The 24,267-nt window shown below is 35.4% G+C and overlaps 1 protein-coding gene across 3 annotated transcripts in view; it reads left to right on the plus strand.

The window, feature by feature from the left end:
• The window catches only part of LOC145668851 (uncharacterized), a 695,269-nt gene that overhangs the window by 346,038 nt on the left and 324,964 nt on the right, over nt 1-24,267 (plus strand). For 2 of the 3 annotated variants that reach the window (XM_081737057.1, XM_081737058.1), the window contains one exon: nt 6,171-6,240. The gene's annotated coding sequence lies outside the window, so the exon portion shown is untranslated. Of the gene's footprint in view, nt 1-6,170; nt 6,241-21,828; nt 22,237-24,267 lie in introns of those variants that run through there. The other variant, XM_081737061.1, reaches the window with a different exon arrangement.

The following is a 24,267-nucleotide window of genomic DNA, read 5'->3' on the forward strand; positions in this document are numbered from 1 at the left end:
TCTTACGAGACACTTGCTCAGGCCCCACCAATGAGTCGAGACCTATAGGTTGAGAACTCGTGTTCTAATCTGTTGGGTAGGCACGTTAAGAGTAGTATAAGATTCTATAAAGGAATTGCCACTAATGCTCAGTGTTTGCTAATACTGTAGTTATTTCCGCAATACCATATTATGTAAGACAATAAATCAGTAGCGAAAAAACAACGTTAATTTTTTTTGCCCTGAATATCAATTATGTAAACACAAACAAATGACATAAAGTTTGGCCTTATTAGCATAACTCGCTATCTTAGATTTTTCTTTTCTTTCTTTCTTTTTTTTTTTATATCAAACAAATTTTCTTAAGCGAATCAGGGCAAACGAACGTAGGAAGTTGTTGGTATGCATCAATGTGTATGTATCTGTTTTGTTTGTTTTTTCTCGCTTCTTTGCCTAAGTTTGTAAATAAAAACTTGTATTTACCCTTCTTCATTTTCCTTCTTAGTTGTTTCCGTTCTTGTGATGTTTTTCTTCTTCTCCTTTCCGCCGTTTTCTTAACCTTTTGGTGCTCGATGCAAAAAATCAGATTGTAATGGAACACAGAACGCAAGAAAAACGTGTGGGCGTCAAAGAAACAGAATTCTTCAAAGTATGCAAAATAGATGAGGCAGACAAGAGAACTTATTCCCTTTGTATCTTTTCTCTCTGTTTCTCGTTCTTTCTAATCAGTTTGTCTATAAAATTGTACACAAAGAAGAAGAAAAGAAAAAGTGTTCTTCAGTTTGCTGCAAGGACTAGCTTTTTTTCTTTTCTTTTCTTTTTTTTTTTTAAATGCTAACATTGAAACATAAATATTATGCATGAATGTTTGTATTCTATGATCAACGTTGAGCCGTTTATCTGCAGCGATTAACAAATATATTGGACACTTTCGAAAGATGGGAATTTCGAGATAGAAATAACCCAGTAAAGCCCCAGATTCTAAAGGATCCAATCCAGGGGCGGCTTTAGGATTTTAATTTTGGGTAGGCCTGTTCCCTCGCTTATGGGTACGTATACTCACTTGATTGATTAATAACAGTAGGAAATTACTTTCACAGTAATGGTTGATGCTATTTGTTAAATAATTATCTACCATTAATATAAATAGTGGAAAATATATTTACTTTTTAGCGTTTATATATTTTCAGAATTTTTGGGTAGATTCCTACATACCCAGCCTACCTGCTAAAGCCGCCACTAATCCAATCCCTAAATTTCGAGTTAAAAATAACCCATTAAAGCCTCAGATTTACTAAAGGATCCAATCCGTAGATTTCGATATAGAAATAACTCAGTAAAGATCCAGATTCACTAAAGTATCCAATCTCTAAATTTCGAGATAAAAATAGCTCAGTAAAGATCCCGATTCATTAAAGCAGTGCTATTCAACCAGGGGTACGCGTAACCCCGGGGGTACGCGAAGATGTTTCTAGGGGTACGTAATCCTAAAATAAGCTTATTTCCAATATTTATTGAATGATTATAGTTGGAGATTTTTTCTTTCCAATGGACGATTTTCTAGATGACGTCACAATGAAATTAGTGACAGCTATTTTACAACTTCTTCTATTCCCATCAACATATTTGTGTGAATAGGGTTTGTCTGCATTAAGATCAATAAAACGAAGCACATACATTGCTTGAACCTAGAATCGGCTGATTCTCGAAGATTCGATCAAGTATCGAGGAGTTTGCGTCCCGGAAACAATCTCAGTCATCTCATAAACATGTTAGTTGTAAAGTTACTTTTAGTTTTTGAATTTTTTAACATTGTCCTCAGTGAGCGAATTATCAGGGAGGATGAGGTGATAATCCCCGTCAGTAGAACTGGATGTCAACCATATGTTTTTGAAATTTCCCATTTTAATTTTTCGGATGTACTTTTTATCCCCATGTAAATAGTCTTTTGATTGGCACACTAATTATCTTTTTGTTGGGTCTCTATTTGTCCAATTTTTAATCAACAGAATGTGTGTATTAAGTTTAATAAGTTCATTTCGATTTAATTTCTTTTAAACAGCTTCCGGAGTACAAAATTGGATCGCGAACTCTGACTAGGGGATACGCGAGGAAAAAAAGGTTGAATAGCACTGCACTAAAGGATCCAATCCCTAGATTTCGAGTTGGAAATAATCTAGTGAAGCCCCAGATTCACTAAAGGATCCAATCCCTAAATTTTGAGTTGGAAATAATCTAGTAAAGCTCCAGATTCACTAAAGGATCCAATCCCTAAATTTTGAGTTGGAAATAATCTAATGAAGCCCCAGATTCACTAAAAGATCCAATCCCTAAATTTCGAGTTGGAAATAATCTAGTGAAGCCCCAGATTCACTGAAAGATCCAATCCCTAAATTTCGAGTTGAAAATAATCTAGTGAAGCCCCAGATTCACTAAAGGATCCAATCCCTAAATTTCGAGTTGGAAATAATCTAGTGAATCCCCAGATTCACTAAAGGATCCAATCCCTAAATTTCGAGTTGGAAATAATCTAGTGAAGCTCCAGATTCACTAAAGAATACAATCCCTAAATTTCGAGTTGGAAATAATCTAGTGAAGCCCCAGATTCACTAAAGGATCCAACCCCTAAATTTTGAGCTGGAAATAATCTAGTGAAGCTCCAGATTCGCTAAAGGATCCAATCCCTAAATTTCGAGTTGGAAATAATCTAGTGAAGCCCCAGATTCACTAAAGAATCCAATCCCTAAATTTCGAGTTGGAAATAATCTAGTGAAGCCCCAGATTCACTAAAGGATCCAATCCCTAAATTTCGAGTTGGAAATAATTTAGTGAAGCCCCAGATTCACTAAAGAATACAAATCCCTAAACCAGCGATTTCCAATTGAACGGTCTGTGACGTCACAGCTTGTTAATCTCTTTCTCAAAAAACTCATAATCTCCCCACGAACCACGGATTTGTTTTCCATTCAGTTCCATTAGGATGTATCTACAAAAAGTAAGACTTTTTTATTTTATGTAGTAAATCACTAAATACTGTTGAAGCTGGCGATTTATAAAAGAACATGATGGTAATAAAAACTTGTGTTACGTAATGCATAACATAATCATGCCAGTCATATTTTGTGAGGAAAACGCATAGTTTATAATATCAGGCGATCAAAGTGTGACCAGTGATGGCACAGCCATCTTTAATAAAAACAAACAATTGAATATTTGCTGTGTTTAAAATGTAATGAATATGGAGACATTTATGAAACAGAAACATGTACAATAATACCTACTCCTAAATGTAGCGAGAAGAGGAAATGACTGGGAGAACCAAAACATATGCGTGGCGTGGCGTGGCACTGAATGTCAACTATGCGTGTTTTGATGCCAATTCTTTCTTCTCGTCATTCATTGAATGAATTTCTGACTGACATACATTATGTGCTTGGTTAAAACACCGTGTAAATATTTCTTCAAAGTAATTACAGCTATTGTTGTAAAGCATTAGACTTAAAAAAAAAAAATTAACAAAATAAAAATAAATTACAATTATGCTCTAAAAGAAACCATTATAATTATGTATGGTGTGCAAACACTATTATTTAGTTGATGGCTTTCGGAAGTATTCAAATTCAGCTTTAGAGACCATAAAAATGAAGTCTGAGGAGTAGTTTGAGTAACCTTTCTGTTACAGAAGGACACGTGTTAACTAATTTTCTATAGATAATACCTGTGTGAAGTAATCATATATATATATATAATATAAGTGTGTTCTTGTTTCCAAAGTAAGAATTGCCAGAGAAAAAATTCTGAAACATGAGGTTTAGTTCTTCGTTTATACTTGTAGAAATAGCTAACATAATTGATTAATCTAGCTGCTTACGTGTTTGATGAAATGTGAGTAAAGAAAATAGTTATAAATTGGACTTGGTTATCGTGATAGGTTTTTTTTTTTTTTTTTTAACGTACTGAAAAGAACTGAGGAATACCTTCGAATCTCATTGTAAATGAAGGGAAAATCCCAAGCTACTCCTTCTTACAGGAAAAAGCGGACAACATCTTAGGTGGCTAACGCAGGTAGGACCGACTGACTCCCACGGTAAGGAGTCAACCTCTACCAGGTGCCAACGGCCTCCTCGGAGGATAGATAAGCGGGTAGAGATCGGTCACCTTCTTGTCCTTAGGCGGGGAAACTGTCCTAAAAGACGGATAAACCCAAGGATCTTATAAAATAGAGGATCTGCCCTTACAACAAAATCTTGAAGCCATACGTCACAGTTCCGCCACCCCTACTCTGCCCACTCCGCCCAATAGGATCGCAATGTTTTGAGCCAACAATCTTGGCGGAAACGAAAGTAGCCAACCAGTCGATGGCAGAAACGGGAGTAGCCAATCAGACGTGCCGATGCTCGGTTGCTTTTTGGCTTCACCGATTTAATAGGATGAAGATACATAAGGGCAGATCCTCTATTTATAACATCCTTGGATAAACCACAAGGCGGTCAACGGTGTGGAAACGTAGAAAGGAAATGGGAATACTAACATATTATTTTTTTCGCAGGAGGGACGAAGAAAGAGAATGATGGTTCTTCCTGACGTAAAACACTCCGGAGGTAAAGTAGTTCCCCGTTCGGATCTCCGGTTGACGACTACTCCGGGAAGAGTCATCAACGGAGAAAATAATAACTTCCATTTCAGTATGGGAACCTGGAATGTACGAACTCTACGACGTGCGGGTAAACTTGAACATTTAAAAGTGGAAATGGAGAGATGTGAAGGGAACATAATGAGCTTGACTGAAGTAAAATAGTTAGGAAAAAGGTGAGATACACAGGAAATTATGGAATATTGTATTTGGGTAGCGTTGAGACCGAGAACAGTGTCGCGATAGCAAGAGGAACGAAAAAATAGCAAAAAAGTGTAACCAAAGTGGAATGTTGCAGTGACTGCTTGATGTTTGTAAAACAAAACTAGTGGATACTGTGATCATACAAATGTATATGCCAACCACCGATTATGATGACAACGAGGTAGAAGTAGCTCACACTGGGAAACAATATGAAATGGAAATCATATCTAAAAATTGAAAATCATGAGAATATCTCGTGAAAACGCGTCGTTACGAGTCAGAGTAGAACAAAGAGAACTTGAAGAAGTCGATAATTTCAAGTATCTGGAAGTATTTTGACAAGAGACGTTTACTGCACCAAAGAGATAAAGTCAATAATTGCCGTAGCCAAAGAAGCATTCAACAAGAAAAGATCACTCTTAACTAGCAGGCTTAATATTGGACTAAAGAAGAAGTTGGTCAAGTGCTATATATGAAACATTGGACAGCATAGTTCAGAGACTTGGCCATTACGGAAGTTAGAGCAGAAATACTTAGAGAGCTTCTAAATGTGTTGTTGAAGGAAGATGGATAGGATAAAATGAACAGAGAGAGTAACAAACGAAGATGTTTTAAAACGGCTAAAAGATAAGAGAACTCTTTTAGCTAGCATCCGTCATTGGAAGGCCAGTTGGATTGGATACATCTTGTGAAGAAATTGCATGCTTCATACCGCCGTAGAGGGAAGGAAAGCGAGGGATAGGAAGAAGAGCATAACTGATAGATAATTTGAAAAATATTGGGAGTTAAAAGAGGAAGTTGAAGATCGGGAAACGTGGAGGAAACATTTCCAGACCCCAATTTAAAAATAAAATAAGAAATAATCACTAGTCCCAGAACTTGCCAACAGGCAGAATACTTTACTATTATTATTATTATTATTATTATTATTATTATTATTATTATTATTATTATTATTATTAATAATAATAATAATAATAATAATAATAATAATAATAATAATAATAATAATAATATTAATAATAATAATAATAATCGTAGTAGGGGCACGGCATCTCACTAATACAATGTTCACTTTTTGTGCGAGAAATACTTGGTTCAGTCATTCGTTCAAATTATTTTTCAGTTGTTCATTTTCGTTAATCATCCGTCACCTTTAGCTTACGAGGCATTACTCTGGGAACGTACAAACTTAAAATTTCATTTTCGGTTCTTGTGTGACAGGAAATTTTTGATATAAACGGATCTATAAATGTTTATTCGTGAAACAAATTTCACTTGAGATTTATTTCCTTTATTATATGATCTCATTACAATCTATATTCTTTTTTTCTCTCTCTCTTTTTTCTTTTAGATTCCAATTGACATTGCAGAATGGATCTCTACTGTGAAGAAATTTCGATGCAGCTATCACCTGTATTTCTGTAAGTTTTAATGTACCTTTTTCTCTTTGTTATATTTATACGTAATTGCTAGTGTTCAGTAGTAGTGTAGTCAAAGGAGACTTAGGGGTTTGAACACCCTCCGAGTCTGAAAGATAATATTCTGTACTTCGTACTTAGTATTCACCAATCAAAAACAGTAGTTATTCAATCTCCAAGGAAATCCTGTCATTTTCGTGATTTTTTTAAAAAAGAAAATTGCCTTGAAACATGTTCTTACAAAGTTCGAGGAAGAGTGGCCCATTTTGTGCCCCGGACTGGTGTCAACTCCAAAGAATACGCTCCATTAGAAAGCCTTGGAGAAACCACACAGTGTACTTCATGAGAAATCTAATAGTTTAAGAAGATGTGTGGTTAAACGAAACAAAACAAAGAGAGAGAGAGGGAGAGGTCTCTAATTTCAACCCCAATTAATAAGGTAAGTCTTAAGTCAGAAGCCTCGAGGAAATATACGTCATATTATGTCAGAATCGAATAATCCTACTTAAAAGTTTCGAGGTAATTTGATAATTTATTTAAAAATGTATATACGTGTATTTAACGATTTTTTCTACAAGATCGGGTGAATTCAAACCCTTGCCGTTGACTTACTTGAACTCCAAATTGTAAAGGTAAGTCTTAAAGTCTCAAACAAGCAAGCTTTTGTTTCATTTTAAAAAATCGGAAAATTTTAATGAAATTTACCGTGGATTTTTTTAAAAAATTGAGGTAAGTTCACCTACATGTAACTTCATCCATTTTGACTCTGGAACTACTATTTAAATAATTAATACTTTTATGACCAGAGTATATACTTATTTATTAAAATTAAAATAAAATAAGGCGTAACAGCAGTTTCAATAACTTAATGTTATCTTCATCAAACGTTAACTGGAAGAGATGTATTCATAACATTGAATTATTATTTTTGTTATTTTAATTGTTGCATTTTATATTTTTTGGATCGAAAGATCCAACATATTTCAGGCAAAAACTTTCTTGTAGTCCTTATATCTCGAGAACTACATATATAGTGTAGCCAAACCAAAACTAACAATTTACTCAGTATGATGTGCTTATTCCGTTAAAAAAAAAAAAAAAAAAAAAAAAAAAAAAAAAAAAAAAAAAAACGAAAACTCAATTTAGGGACCGTTCAAGAATTTTGTGGCCCCTGATCCAAAAAAATCAATATATTTCATAGAATCAAACCTTTTCTTGTACGCCCCATATTTTGAGAACTGCAAATAGTGTATCCAAACCAAAACTAACAATTTACTCAGTATGGTGTGCTTATTCTGTAAAAAATACGAAAACTCGATTTAGGGACCGTTCAAAAATTTTGTGGCCCCTGATCCAAAAAATTCAATATATTTCATAGAATCAAACATTTTCTTGTACGCCCGATATTTTGGGAACTACATAAAGTGTAGCCAAACCGAAACTAACAATTTACTCAGTATGATGTGCTTATTCCATAAAAAAAATATGAAAATTGGATTTGCGTACCGTTTAAAAATGTTGTGGCTCATGATCCAAAAAATTCGATATATTTCAATCAGACAAACATTTTCTTGTAAGCCTTATATCTGGAGAACCACATATAGGGTAGTCAAACCCAAACTATCACTTAACTCAGTATGGTGTGCTTATTCCGTAAAAATAAATAAATAAATAAAATAAAATGAATAAAAAATTTTAAAAAATACAAAAATCCTATTTAGTAGCCGTTCCAAACTTTTGTGACCCCTGATCCAAAAACTAATTATTGTCCAAGTTCGCAATCTTTTGATAGAATTTTTGGATCATTCCTTAAATTCTTTGCTAAGATCACAATCTTTTGATGCAATTTTTGGATCATTCCTTAAATTCTTTGCTAAGATCGCAATCTTTTGATGCAATTTTTGGATCATTCCTTAAATTCTTTGCTAAGATCGCAATCTTTTGATGCAATTTTTTGGATCATTCCTAAAATTCTTGTTAAATTTTTAATATGACACAATCAGGTATTGTTATAATTTACTGTTGCGTTTTAAATTTATAATATAGATTGTTTTCTTTATCGTAATATTATTTTTACTTTTCTCCTTTATGGTTGTTATTTTAATAAATTATTCCAAATATTCGAAAAATCACTCAATAATAATTCAATGGTATGAAGATATCTCTTCCAGTTAACGTCTGATGAAGATAACTTTAAGTTATTGAAACTGTTACGCCTTATTTAATTTTAATTTTAATAAATAAGTGTATACTCTGGTTATAAAAGTACGAGAATTAATTAATTAAGCAGCAAACAAAACAAAATATATGAAACTCGAGGATTCCCAAAGGACCAATCAGGAAGGGGATTTTAATATGGATGACCATACAACAGAACGAACAAGAAAGTTTAGGTACCTGGGCACGACAATCACCGAAGACAATAAAACAGCAGAGGAGATACAGGAAAGAATAAGAAACGGAAATAAATGCTATTATGCATTACAGAATGTATTCAAATCTAGAAACATCAGCAGAAAAACAAAGTTAGGCCTGTACAATACCATACTAAAACCAATAGTTATGTATGGTTCGGAAAGTTGGATAATAACCACGAGAGAGGAGGAATGGCTAGTGAGATGGGAAAGAAAAATCCTAAGAAAAATATATGGACCAATAAGGGAGAATAACGCATGGCGCATTAGAATGAATTTAGAATTGGAAGAACTATACGACCAACCAAATATAATTGCAAGAATCAAAGAAGGAAGACTAAGATGGGCAGGACATGTACAGCGTCTGCAGGAAAGTAGAACTGCTAAGAAGGTGTTTGTAGGGAAACCAGACGGTCGAAAGAGAAGAGGCAGGCCTAGAAAAAGATGGATAAACGACATAGAAGAGGATGTAAAGAAATTAGGAATTAGAGGCTGGAGAAGAAAGGCAGAGAATCGAGAAGAATGGAGGAGAGTGGTTAGGAAGGCCAAGGGGCTTCAAGGGCTGTAGCGCCGACCAAAAAATTAATTAAGCACACCTAGTTCTTGATCAGTTTCAACCTCAAGTAGCGGAGAATATATAGAGAACATGATCTTGTGTCAGAATCGAATAATTTTCGCTGCTAGAATTTTATCTTTAGTTGTTATGTTTATAATCAAATTTGCACCATACGGTTGATTTTACCCTATTTTATCTTCTAATTCGTAATGGATTGTAATCTTAAACAGTAGATTTGCTTCTCATGGTTAGAGAAAGAGACGTGCCGAGTATTATTAAAATCGGGTAACTTGCACAAACATTATCGTGCAACAGGCAAACAAAAATATAAGTTGAGTCGAATAATAGAAGCGAGCTTCAATAACAAACAGCAAGTGTCGATGATTGAGGTTACAGCCTACCAAAGAATTTGATTGATTTTGTTGTTAAGAGTTACAAACTTTACAACACCGGAGGGTGGAGATAGAGATGCGCACCAGACAAGATTTGGGGCTGTCTCGTCTCGAAAATGTGCTGTAAAAGTGATGTCTCGACTCGAAAAATGTATATTTTTCTATTGGAAGAGTCGTGTCTCGACTCAAATTTTGTCAGGAAAATCCTGTCTCGACTCGTCTCATGCGCATCCCTAGAGGTAGACCTACAGTTTATAGTGGAATCTGTATTATATTTCATTTATCTCATCTGGAATCGAACTCCGTATTTCTACTCCAAAAGAGGAAGCTCTTAACTACTTTGTTACGAGGAAGATGTGAACCAAATGACTACACTTATCCTGTAGTGAAAAGGAGCAAAATATTGGTGTAGAAAATGTTAGGATATATTTTATTACTAACGTAACATTTAATACCAGATCAGCATTAAATCACTTTCATACTTTTGTATTAGAATGAGGCGGTGTCCTCTGGTATGAAATACATGTAACAAATGTGTATCCCTTTTCATTAATATTCATATGTGCTAATAGTATTCAGTTATCCAATGCGTCACCATCAAATCGACTTTTTTTTCTTTCTTTCTTTTATTTGGTTCGTACAATTTGAAACTGGTGGTTACTTTGGTTTATTCCCTAAATGACAGCCACCGTTTGGTTTACAGTTTTCCGCTGAATGTAATCATAAGATTTTCTTCATTTGAATAATCATGTGTTGCACATAAGCTTTAATATCTGCATATTATACTGTAAATCCAGCATTTGAATGTTTTGTTTGCACTTAACCATGAGACGTATTGTGCTGTTTAAAGGACTAAGTGTTCTATTAAACAAAATACAGGATCTTCGTAAAAGACTAAAATAACTGAAATTGCTGTTGTCTTCTTTAATATACTCTATAGCCTAAAAGAATAGTAACTGAAATTGCTGTTGTCTGCTTTAATAGCCTAAAAGAATAGTAACTGAAATTGCTGTTTTATTCTACACTCCACGGTATAGCCTAAAAGAATAACGTGACTATCGTAATCTTTATAATAATAACAAATAATGCAGTTTCTTACGGAGTTACACTGAAGCAATTTACAAGTGTGACTCACTTTTACTGTAATTCAAGTTACGTGAAACAGAAACAGAAAAACGATAATGGGCACTGCTTCGCAAATCTTGCAGGCCCGGTCCTGGGATAAGGATCCTCTATCTATTTCCCAGGTCCCGCATGCAGCTTGGTCTACTAAGGAACATGCAGTTGTTAGGATATGTTAGTTCCCGGTTTCTAGCATTCGTGAGGGGCTATCTACCAGGATTCTAGAAGTAAAAGATGAAGAAATGATGATTAATAGCGAACGTTATAAAATTTGAAGGGTGTACATGTATAAAACTCAGCAAGCTGAGAAACCCATCCCATGTCTAGATTCCTAGGAAAACTGCGATGCCCAGCTGAAGGCCTAACAACGAAGGCCAGAAAACCAAACTGCTGTAGTGACTGCAACGACTCGTGAAGCCTGGACTCAACACAAATCATGGTGCCAAATTTAGAGAGGACATAGCGAAATTAAACCGTAACAATAATAATAGTAAAAATATAAAATAACGACGACAACAATAACAACAAAACAAAACTTAGCTGCAATCCGACAACACTGCTCTCTCAGAAGATGTCTCTCGCGCTATACGAAGAACGACATTGGCAAATTTTCAGAGATGGGGGTTGACTACTGGGATACACTCTCGTTTTCTATTGGATGTTGCAATTGGTAAATCTAGGTCAACCGTCACGACTCCTCGCGATCATTATAGTCATGAGATGGGTTCACAGGGAGCAATTAGGAGTGAATTCTGAAACAAATGACGTAAGTTCGTCAAGTTTCGTGGAGGTTTTTGGGACTGTAATTTTGTAAGCTGGCGTTACTGTACTGGACAGGTCAAAATAACGCACGGTAGGATTATAGAAAGTTTCCTCTACTTTTAATTCACTATAAAAATATTTGTTTGAACCGTGCCTACCGCAGGAGATTATGATCGAATTGGCTGCTTTAGAGCTGGATCTGTTTTACTATTAATAAACCAATTGTCTAACTTACATATTGGTGAAGTTTAGAAACTAGTTTAATGGTTGAGTTTGATTTACATTGTTACAGCCAATAAGCCTGATGTTGTGTGTATCAGGGGCGGATCCAGGGAGGCGATCGCGGCAATTTCCCCCCCCCCCCAGAAGAGGAAACTTTCTTATTTTATATATAAATAAAACCCATCCCAGAGTTTGGAGCTCTTAAAAGTAGCTCTAAGTAGCAGTATTACAACCTACTGCTCCCCCAGAAGTCCGTCCTGGATCCGCCCCTGGTGTGTATGTGTACGTATCGCTCTTCTTCGAAGTCACACTTTAATCCATTAAAAGACTGAATGGATGGATTGATTTGAATAGTGATCTACCGAATGTGATTTTTCACTCGGCTTTTATAATGAAGAATGGATTGCCTTTCCCATATTATTTCTGCATAATTTTGTAGATTTCTTGGAAAATATTTACCATAGAAATGACACAGTATTTTGAACCTTTGTTAGTTCGTGAATTATTTCCTAGAAAAATTTTGGAAAGATGTATTGTTTTAGATTTCAAGTTTATTTATTTATTTTATTATTAAAGTTTTTTTATTTGTTATTTATTGAAGTGATTTAAAATGTCATTTTGTCTGCATTAAAATTGCGAATTCTGGGAAGACTTGGTTGTGCCCCCCTCCCCACCATATACATACTATTAATAATAACTTAAAGCCATAACAGGAAAAACAAATATTGTTGCTGACAGATACACAAATAAGGAAATAGACACAGAGATAAATATTGAAAATTATTGTCTGATCAAATAGTATTTTTAAATACTGTTTGTTGTGGCTGTAAGGTGCATGCCATTTTTCCTTTTAATCATTACATTTATTTAGAATGTTGTTTAAAAATAAATCCATGCTTTTTTTTAAAAAAAAAAATCTTGAATGCACATTGTTTTGTTTTATTTTACTTTTCGAGAACGCATTAATAATATTGGAAATGAAAATAGTTTAGTGGGCAAAACAAGAAGATGTAATTAATATTGAGATATGAGAATAAAAGAACTAAAATGGGGAATTTTCAGTGTGTAGTCTCTCATATGAAATGGAATTGTAAATCTGGATAGAATTTAGAGAATTTTTAATACTTGTTCATAGTGGAAATTGTTAACATATTTTGCAATTAATTTCCGTTTCTAGCGACTGAATCTGAAAACTTCGAAACTTTGATCATATTGACCAAACACATCTATACACTATTATTATTATTATTATTATTATTATTATTATTATTATTATTATTATTATTATTATTATTATTATTATTATTATTATTATATTCTAATTTTAGGCTGTGGGGTACGTTATCTTATGAACCAAACATAAAATTACATACACGTTAGGAAGTTCACCTAAACGACATAAGAAGAACCAAGCCAATTGGCGTAACAACCCTTTGTGGGTTTGTGCCGCTCCAACGCCATCTGTTAGTGATTGACTGAACTAGGTCCAGCCTAGCGTCGAACTACGTCTCTCTGTCTCTATCTAACAGGCATACCAGGAGCTTTCTAGACCTAATGCCTGTCATGCAGTGGCGGTTTCTCTTAATGTTTGCATGTTTGTACAAATCTCCGTCCAATATTTTCATTTTTTATTTGTGCTAAATCACTTTTCATTTTATTGTCGCGGATATCCAGCATCTGCACAAAAAAATAAAAATAAATAAATAAATAAATAAAATCGTCAGGTCATATAAGACATGTTCTGATCTCACTGTATTAGGAAACGTGAATATTGCTGCTCGACTAAATGCTGGTTATAGGCGGTCCATTGAGAATCACAATCAAAAAGTGACGCAAAACAGGTACGTGCTCAATATAATCATCAATTGCATTTGGTTTCGTGGCACCTTCGAATTGGCTTTAAGAGGACATGATGAAAAACAGACTCGTCTTCAAATCGAGGCGTTTCTCGTAAATTAATTAATTTCAGTGCAGAACTTGACAGCGTTCTCAAGGGTCATTTAGAAATAGCAATAATTTTCGAGAGTACGTCAAAAATCATACAAAATGAGCTTCTCCATTGCATGCTTGAAGCATGCCATGAAGAAATCGCTATTATTATTTATAATAACTATCAGTGGCGTATTTAGGGGGCTTCCTGGCTTAAGCCCCCCATGAAATATCTTACAGAATTTTCACATTTTCAGGCAAAGGCCCCCCTCGAGAGTTAGCAAAGCCCCCCGAAACAAAATCGTGAATCCGCCACTGCTATTATTATTATTATTAAACTATTATTATTTATAATAATAATAATAATAATAATAATAATAATAATAATGAAAAAGGAGAGGTCATGTATTGTGCACCACATAAAATTCAAAGCACCAGCCGCCACTGCTGTCATGTGTTTTTATTCACGTGACTCCCCAGTTTCTCTCACGACGCTAGGTGGACGCTGAAATTTGGGATGCACCGGGAATCGAACCCGGGATCACGCGAACGTTAGTTCAATGCTGTAACCATTTGACTACGGTGTATCCTATTTAACCGGTATGCTCTTTTCACATTAGAGATTTCACAGTGTATTTCTCCTTTAAATGTTTTCTTCGCACCGATTTTTCTCACTGTTTCCATCGATATCGTTAGACATGAAATTATTGTAGCGTTCTTTCATACACTCCAATTTGTCGAAATTGAATTTGCATAACTTTGACGAGGAAACGAAGTGAAAAATCTGTGTATCAGAAAATAATTAAGAAAATTGTAACGTTATTAACGTTTAACCAAAAAAAGAAAACAAAGAAAGAAAGAAAGAAAAAGAAAAAATCAAAGATAAGACATACCAAACAATAGACCTCATCGAGCTGAATGAAGTGATATGAATGGATGTAAATCCTCATGCGTAGTTTTCAAAAAAATTGATTTGTTGTGAACGTAAAGGTTAATATACGATAGCCACGCCATCAGTTGAGATGAAACTCGTACTGAAGTGTATCGTCATCAAGATTTTCTGCATTGCGGAGTAATAACCTATTAGTTACGCTTACGTTTTTGATGTTGACAAACCAAAACAATTTCTCACTGGAAATATACTATAAACAAACTCTTTACAACATTGGTGTCATAATCTTAAGGAAGTATTGCTTTACGGTCAAACTGCATAATGCAAATCCAGATACGACCAGATTTGGATGAAGACCTACCATTTCCGTATTGACGTCTGTGTGACTGCATGTATGTATGTTCAGAAAATATTTCATCAACGATAAATCACGTAAATGGTCACATATACACACGGAGCGCTGCACAACTTTCTATTTGGTTCAATATTCTTGAAATACCAGACATTTAAGATGCAATACCTTGCAAACAGTACAAGTTACGGTAAAACTCACTACAAAAATGAATTTCCGATAAAATTGTGCATGAATTTGATGTATCACATGCACCTATTCCCATTTGAAAAACAAAAAGTACTCGTAGAATCCAATATGTAGAATCAAGATGACAGCTAGGGTGAGTAATATGTCAGAGAAATAGTACTTGATCCAATTTGTTCTGGAAATGCCCACATTCATGTCCAGTTACATTTAAAGAAACTAAAACTAATTATAAGTCCGAGCGTTATAGTAGTGTATGATTGAATTCCGGATATATGAAGGCCCATAGATATGCAAATTACTGGCATGGGCCGCTAAAATTAGTACAATACACAATAGAACATTAGTACAAAGTGGGCCGCGGAGAACTTTGCATGTGAATCAATTTTACACGAATCCAAAAGGGATATTTCACGAACGTACCTTGTAAAACACACATGCATACATCTATTTATATGTAATGTATGTATGAAATGCTCCATTGCGTGCCCCTTTAAAACAAAAATTAAAAAGAAAACGTTGGAACACGAGTCTCTGCCACTGACGCAGATACTCTTTACAATGACAAAATACACATAACAGTGACATAGCTACTCCAAATATTGACAAGATACTCCTAAGAGTGACAAATACTTCTAACAGTGACACAGATACTCGTAACAGTGATATAGATATTCCTAACAGTGACAGTATGCTTTTAAGAATGACACAGATGTTTCTAACAGTGACAAGATACTCCTAAGAGTGACACAAATACTCGCAACAGTGACATAGATATTCTTAACAGTAACAATATGCTTCTAATAATGATACAGATAGTTCTAACAGTGACAAGATACTGCCAACAGTGACACAATACTCCTAGTAGTAGCAAGATACTCCTTACTATGATATAGATACTCCTAACAGTGATACTGATATATGATATGGATACTCCTAACAGTGACACCAGTACTTCTAACAGTGCCATGATATCCCTAACAGTGACACAGATACTTCTAACAGTGACAAGATATTCCTAACAGTAACAGTGGCTGATCTATCCCAGGGTCGGGAAGCCTAGACCCCTTTCAGATTTTTGATTGACAAAAAATAATTTAAGCTATTGTTTACATATTTTTGAAAGTTTATAGTAAACTCATGATATACCTATCATAGTCTGGGTTCTGGCAGGGCCCCAGTTTTTACCTTCTAGATCCGCCACTGAACAGTAACACAGATATTTCTAACAGCAAGGGCGCCAATCCTGTGGGGGCCGAGGGGGCCCGGCCCCCCTCCAAAGCTCATGAGGGTCCCTTCATTGTATTTGTAAATTTATAATATGTGGCATAATTTGAATGCAATTTGTCTTTAAAATCCTCATATATGCTTTCTGCATCTGAATGATCCCCCCTCCAAATTTGCAGAGAAATCGGCGCCCTTGTCTAACAGTGACTTTTATACTACCTGTAATGGGCCAATGACGAAATTTCATCTCGGGGAAAATTGATTCGTTTTTTTTTTTTTTTTTAATATCCGAGATTTAAGAAAAATCTAACATGTTGTAAGCGAATTGTCCGGAAAAAATACTGTATATTCGAATTGTATATCGTATTCGGAATTGTCCGGATGTATAATTAATTAATTTAGAATAATATTTTGTTTTATTTATAGAACGTAACATTTGTTTTAAACATAATTAGTACCTCATCGTGTTGATCTTCAAGAGCAATCGATTTTTATTTTTCGGAAGTGAAATGTAATCGTGGGTGTCCTGGGGAGAATCATGGTGTTTGACCTTGGTTTCGTGTGATTTGCTTTCACTTCCGTCTTGTCCTGTTGAAGCCATTTTAAATTCTTTGAGGATGTTTTCAGTTGCTGAGATAAATCCCCAAGTAGAACAGTGTAAAGTAAATATACACGTCTTTAAATATAGCCTGGTAATTCGACGAAACATGTAAGTTCACAGCTGTCCAAAGCTGCACCATATGCTTAAGATGATTTTTTTTCTTTCTTTCACTTCTTCACCTCGCGTTGGACCTACCCTCTCTGTTGTTGCCACGTGAAACTTCGCAGCTTTTGAGAATTTTGGAAATGGGAGGAAAACGGAGAAAGGGGAATACCAAAGAAGATAAAGGAGAAGAAACGGAAGATGATGATAATTATTTTGGGGGATTCCTTCCTTCCTTCTTCCTTCAGATGGCGCATTTGTCTTTTTTGTTGTAGTTTCGTCTTCTTTTAATTATTCGGGGTCTTCCTCTGTGATTCTCCAATACCACCAACAAGGAAAAGGAGAAGTTCAATAGAGCGTTATGGATTATGTTCATACTGTGGGGACATAGAAATGTCGACCTTAGTGAATTCTTCACTTGATTTATACGTTTGCTTTCATTTTTGCGTTGTTGGAGTGGATTTCTTCCTTTCTTCTTCTTCTTCTTCTTCTTCTTCATCTTCTTCATCTTCTTCTTCATCATCATCATCTTCTTTTTCTTCTTGTCAGTCTGACAGTTTTCGTCGTTTTGCAGGTCTGCGATAGTTCACTGACTCGATTCCGTCTAACTGTACAGTTCCAAAAGAATGTAAATAGTGAAGTCGTCTCGAAGGATATCGAATTTAGCGTTGTAATATCAAAATTCTGGATATGAGTTTGTTGCGCTATGTACTGTTCATGAAAAAAAAAAAGTATTAGCTTTATGTACTGTGCCAAAACAAAATTGTCTCATTTTCTTTTTAAAATAAATAAAAAAATCAGTCTCATGAGTTCACCATCTTCATTGGTGTCCTATGGCAGCAGTGGCAGCGATTGGTCGTTAAAAGTGGGGAGGCAAGACATTATCTGAATATTTGTATATCAATGTTAGTTTTCTTGGTTGTTTCCAACATTTTGTTTGACGAAAGGTTGTATAACTAATAGGATACTATATTTTACAGCTAAAATACCATATATACCATATTTCACATTTTATTAAGTAAATTGACCACAAGAGCTACGCAAGTAGGTACTCCGAAACAACGAAGGTGTAAGAAGAGATTTGATTTCTTGTTCATGAACAGCTTAAAATTCTGTCTGGAAAACTATGTTATCAGATTATTTAATAACAAATTTGCAAAACAAATAATTAGAAAGGATAATATTAGCAATGAATAATGAGGCTTGTTTTGTAGAAGTTATATTGAAACTGGGATTAATGAACATCTTATATTTTTAATTCCACACATACCATTAAATGTTTGTTAATACTCTTAGAAAATGAAAGACAGTAAATACTACAAGCATATGCTACGACATTTAAAGAAATACGCAATAGCAATATTAATTGCGTTGAATTGCAATTAAAACGCAGTTCCTGTAACTTTCTTAACTTCACGGGAAGACAAATAGCCAATACGTACTCACGCACGGCAAATATTATATGACACCATGTTTTTCTATGAACCAGTAATACATACAAAAACTTTACATTTCCAAATGAAACTATATACATTATGGGTCACTTCGGAAAAGTGGGGGCCAACTGCCCCTCTAATCGCCGCCCCTGTATGGCAGTGTCTTCTATTTTTACTTTTCTAATGCCAGTGTTCTGCTTTTAAATATCTCGAACAATTAAAGTAGAATTCCCAATATTTAACTAAAATTTAGTTATTAGAAGTTTATTTAGATTTTGGAACAGTAAGACAGACCTCCATTCAAGCACTCTGGTAGTCTTCAGTGACGGATCTTCTCGGGACCGGCAAGGGGGTAGGGGTAGGCCCCAAGAGTTCTGAGTGACAAAAATAATTGAAGCTGTTATTTATATATTTTTGAAAGTTTATGGTAAACTAATGGTACACCTATCATAGTGTGGATTTTGGGTGCCCTCCAGTCTTTATCTTCTAGATTTGTCCCTGGTAGGCTTGATATATCTTTTCGCAAAAATTTTGAGTGAACTGTTGTTAATTTTGGTGAGATGTTCTTTAAAATGAAATAAGTAGTAACATTACAGTGTGCTGCACAACGTGAAAATTGAATTGTGACTTAAAATTTCTCTTCACCGTTCATTCCCCGTTCATCAGTCAAAAATTTCAGTAAGATGAGGGGTTGCAGTGGCACAGTGGTAGAGCGTTCACCTCTGGTGCATGTGGTCCCGAGTTCAATCCCTGCTCCCGCGAAGTGAACGTTGTGGTGGACAAACACCATCTGCATGGGTTTCCTCGGGGTTCTCCCGTTTCCTTCCTCTCTCTTCATTCCACCATTTCATTCATTTCTCATCATCACTGTCTCCTTTAGCCTAGCCGGCATAACCGTGGGACGTAAAACTCATTCATGTTTAGTAAGATGAATGAATACTTAAAAAGAGCAAACATTTAGTCGAGTAGAAAAGGTGATTTAGTTTAATTTTGTCGTTTTATTCCACGTACAGATTATTAGTATTTTGCATCCTGATCGTTATGCTAACCCGCCAATCTAAATAGTACTGCGGATAGTCTACCAAAGAAGGATAGTATCCATAATTACTCCGCTAGGAATACGGGGAACGGATCTTTAGTTGTCACTTCGCCGTCATTTCTAATTTTTTAGACTGCAGTTCGGTGTCTTTCTTGATTCAAATAGCTTCTAATTTTTTCCCTCAAAATTCTGTGAATTCACTGGAAATTGGAACTGGGCAACATGCACAAAAGCGCAAGAACCCAAATAAATAAAGGTGATTTGCACAGTGATGCGCAGGCTACAAATAGTTTACAAAATTCTCGTACAGATAGTGTTACTTTCAAAATAAAATAACGACTTCCAGTTGGTCACGAACTGAAAATTTTTATATATTCCGAAAAACTTAATTGTTTCAACATTTTAAAGGAGCTTACTTTACCAAAATCTGTGTCCGTCCGTGAGACAAAAATTTGTTTCAATTATTTCACGCACAGCGTCAACATTGCTGGCAAAAACAGCGTGGATGGACGACCTTTACGAAATTCAGGACTAAGAAATGTGCAAACACACTGATACTCGGAAAAACAATTGTATGTATATAGTCTTATTGGATGGTACTACTTCATCCCCAAAGGCCAATAGAAGTTGCTCATTGGATTCTTTTCGTATTAAACATTTGAAACAATAAAAAATCATCACCTGAAAGGTTCACGAGAAATGTCCTTTGTTCACACAGAACTACTACTTCTAACCGCTGTAGGTACAAAATAAACGAATCGGTTTAAACAAACAGTCAAAAATAATTTTAACATAGAAAGGTCTTTGGTAGTTTGAGAATTATATGTGGCTTTACACTACTGTCATCTATACGATAATTCTTAAAAGCTGCGTATCACTGTCCAACTACATTTTGTGCATCTGTGTTACTGTACTGATAAATTCTAGTACTCAAAGGCCTGGCGGATCCCAGGGTGGCTATAGGGGCTATGGCTTCCCCTTGACGCTCACGTATACACTGGATAAAATGGGCTTCAATCCTGCTTTACACTGGATAAAGCGGTAAACTATGGTTTAGCTCCTCCCTTTATCATATCCTGGATCCGCCACTGTATATATACATATATATATATATATATATATATATATATATATATATATATATATATATATATATATATATATATATATATAATATGCCGAAATAGATGGCTGCGGTATCTGAGTAGCGGCCCTTGAGGAAAGTCACATCAATAAAAATTACAGCTTGATCTCTATAGGCTAAGGGAAGATACAATAGATAAATTTTTCCCAGCGAGAGCTTATGTGGTACGAATCCCACGTTAAGCTGTAGGCCCACGTTTCATATAGTCTCGCTACTGAAAGGAGTGCAAAATTCATTTTTTTAAAAAATGGTAAATATCACCTTAAAACTTTTCTTTCTAGTGTAACGTCCCACAATTATGAATCGATGCCAAAAGATAATGAGATGAATGATAATGGCTAATATGGTAGGAAATGGGAGAACCCTAAGAAATACACGCACATGATATTTGTCTGCCACAAGACCCGCTTGGCGGAACCTGGTATCGAACTAGGGACCCACATACCAGAGGTGAGCGCTCTACTACTGAGCTTACCGTGGCTTCTCTCTGAGACATTTTTATTAGCAATCTGGAGTAACAAATATCGAAGTCAATATACCTGCATTATTTTCTTTATATGTAATCCAAGACTCCTAATTAAAGATGTAGTGTATTTAAAGATTATGTCGTTCAAGCGGTAACTACACACGATGAGCAGCAATTGCTAACAGCAGTTCGGCTCCAGTTTGTGAAAAAGTCATTCTGCCATTTTCTCCTACGTTGCTCTTTCGAGGACCATTATTATCTCTATCCTTCCTCTCCTTCTTTGGCAGCATCCCTCTTCCTCCTCTAAATCCTCAGAATTGTCGGCTACCCCCTTCCTATTTCAGTGGTTGAAGAAGATGTCTCTTCCAATATTTGTGTGCTTGAGAAGATCTTGAAAAGAATTTGTCACTAAAAGTCCGTCCACACGGGATTTTTCGGCCCCATTACAACATATCTTTCAAGAAAAAGGGAAGTGCAAGTGTGTGCCTTTCGTTTTCGTCGTTTTCTCTTTAAAAATATCCTTTTTTTTTCTTCTTCCCCTTCGTACAAATTCTCATTTTGATGCTCATCTTTCCAGTATCTGTTCGCCTTTATGGCGCTCCAACCCGCCCCCTCCTTACTACCTCTTCTCTCGTTTTCGTTCGCCAACCCTTCCTTCTTTTAGCCTTCTTCCGCGTTTGGGCTTTCCGTAGTCTTCGTTCAACCATCTAACCAAACCCTCTTCTTCACTAGACCCACTACGAAGGAGCAGATCTTCAGATCTTTTTTTTTTCTTTCTTTCTTTTTCTGGAGAAAGGGGTTCGTTTGGGATTTACGATTCAGTAAGGGTGGCTCAAGAGAGAGAGCGCCCAGAAGTTTTCTTTTGAGATGTGATGCAGGAAGCTGAAATCTGGTAGTCAAAGTGACCGGAAGTGTCGCTTCCTTGGATGGTCTCTTCCTTTCTTCGTGTTGATGATGCTTCTTCCGGTTTGTAAAGAAGATATTTACAGAAAAAAAAAGAAAAAAGAAATACGAACATTATACGAAGTTCTTGTCAGTGTGGTTTGCACATTACGATGTTTGTGGTGACATTTCCTCACTGCTTCTAAAAGTATTTTGTTTTGACTGAGTGAAAAGTTCAAGTTGTTTTCTGTGCTGTGCTGAACTCACTTCCCAAGGTAAGATTTTTAAAAAGAAAATCGTTATTTTTCTCCTTTGCGTTCTTCTGTGCCTTAGAAGTTCACATTGTTATGGTTGAGTGTTAGAGTATGGACAGAGGCTCTTTTTTATTGTAATCGAAGTGTATGAATGTTCTACTACTTTTTATGTTTGTAAGATTTTTATCTTTTCTCCTTATGCTGGTTATGAGCAGTAACAGAATTTCTCTAAGCTTTATGACCTTATTCAATGTTTTGATGTAGAAGAAATCTGGTTAGATCTTGACGACATTTCAAAAACGCTTCTTACGTTAGACCAGTGGTGTCCAATTATAATGAGCCTGAGGGCCATAATCGTCTTTACTAGTAAAGTAGAGGGCCGCAGCTAAATATTATTATTATTATTATTATTATTATTATTATTATTATTATTATTATTATTATTATTATTATTATTATTATTATGCTACAAAAGAAAAAATAAAAAAGATATTTGAAATATTACCTATTCAATCTGTGACAAATGAGGGTGACTAGCAGCGTTTACAAGGGCTGGGATATCTACATCCATTCCTATTGTTACGAGCCGCAGGAGATGTAAAAGAGAAGAATCTCCAAGGCAGTTTCTGAAGCGATTCTTCACAATTTTCATGGTGGTAAATGCACTTTCACACAAATAAGTACTATCAAACATTGACACTCTTTTCCGACCAAACTCACAGTTTTTAGGGAAAGCTGTTGAAGTGGATGCCCACGACCTTTTCGTTGTACAGAAGCGCTAAATGGATGCGTTATTTCGAAAGAAGAGTGGAAACATTAAACGAATGAATAAATATAAATGAAAATACTGTCAGTAATAAAAATCGTGAATCGTGAAAGCTTTGTGGGCCGTAGGAAACGGTTTGGCGGGCCGCCATTTGGACAGCGCTGCGTTAGACGTAAGAATGTTTAAATTATCGATTTTTTGGTTTATATGTCGATTTATTGAAAGTGAAATATTGCTGATTTAGTCATAGTGTTTTTCTAAATTATAATTTCTCTTAATTTCATTATTAATCGACATATTCAGTAATTTTCGTCACTATTTTAAAATCTAATTCATCTTTAGAAATATCACTCCCAGTATTCTATTTTCTTTGATTACTTTATTTGAAGACTGTAGTGATCTAGATAGAGCTTCCGTGTAAGCGATGGCTGGTGCGCGATTCCCGGGTTCATTTCTCGGTAAAAGTTTATGATGGTTTTAGTTTTGACCTCGATAATTGTGGAGCTAATAGACTTAAGGTAGAGAGAACTCTGGTCTACAAAGTATTTTTTTTAGCGGGTGGCTAACCGCACACCGCTTGACTAGAAGGCGTTCGGGTATGTGACGTCAGCAGGGTGATATGTATTTTAAGAATGAAATAAAATCTTAAGTTTAATGCCCCATTGTTGTATGTCCTGCAGTATCGGATCGTAATCTGTAAAAGCAGCGGTTGCAATATCAAAAGTATATACGTACGCGCGAATGTTCCCTCTCTCGGTGCTCTAGAGTTTTATCCAAACAATATTTAGGAAATATAAACAGGAAAAGTCCTTTCAAGATCTATTTTGTATATTTATTGATTTAAGTACATTCACTAATATTGATTTAACATATATTTCTTTTTACCTCAAACAAAATGAATGTCAGTGTACGTTTATACGTTATTCATATACAAAACTCCTATACCGGTGTTACTGAGCGAGGGATAAATATCGGGGCTGCGGTGGTACAGTACTAAAGCGATCATCTCTGGCAAATGGCGACCCTGGTTCGCTTCCAGCTCTCGCCAGATGTGCTTTGTAGTGGGCAAGCACCGTGTGCATTGATTTTCTCGCTGTTCTCCCGTTTACTCCCACTTTCGCCATTGCACTATTGTCATCCGTCTCATCATTACCGTTTCCCTTAGTCTCGGTGCATAATTGTAACTTTAAAAAATATATGAATAAAATATATAACATGAAGTGTAATGTATGAATGATAAGAGAAAAGAAGCAAATACGTATACCCATGCACGAAGTTAAACCAAA

The sequence above is a fragment of the Thermobia domestica genome, chromosome 13 (assembly GCF_964235325.1).
Source record: "Thermobia domestica chromosome 13, izTheDome1.hap1.1, whole genome shotgun sequence".
NCBI classification, from domain to species: domain Eukaryota; kingdom Metazoa; phylum Arthropoda; class Insecta; order Zygentoma; family Lepismatidae; genus Thermobia; species Thermobia domestica.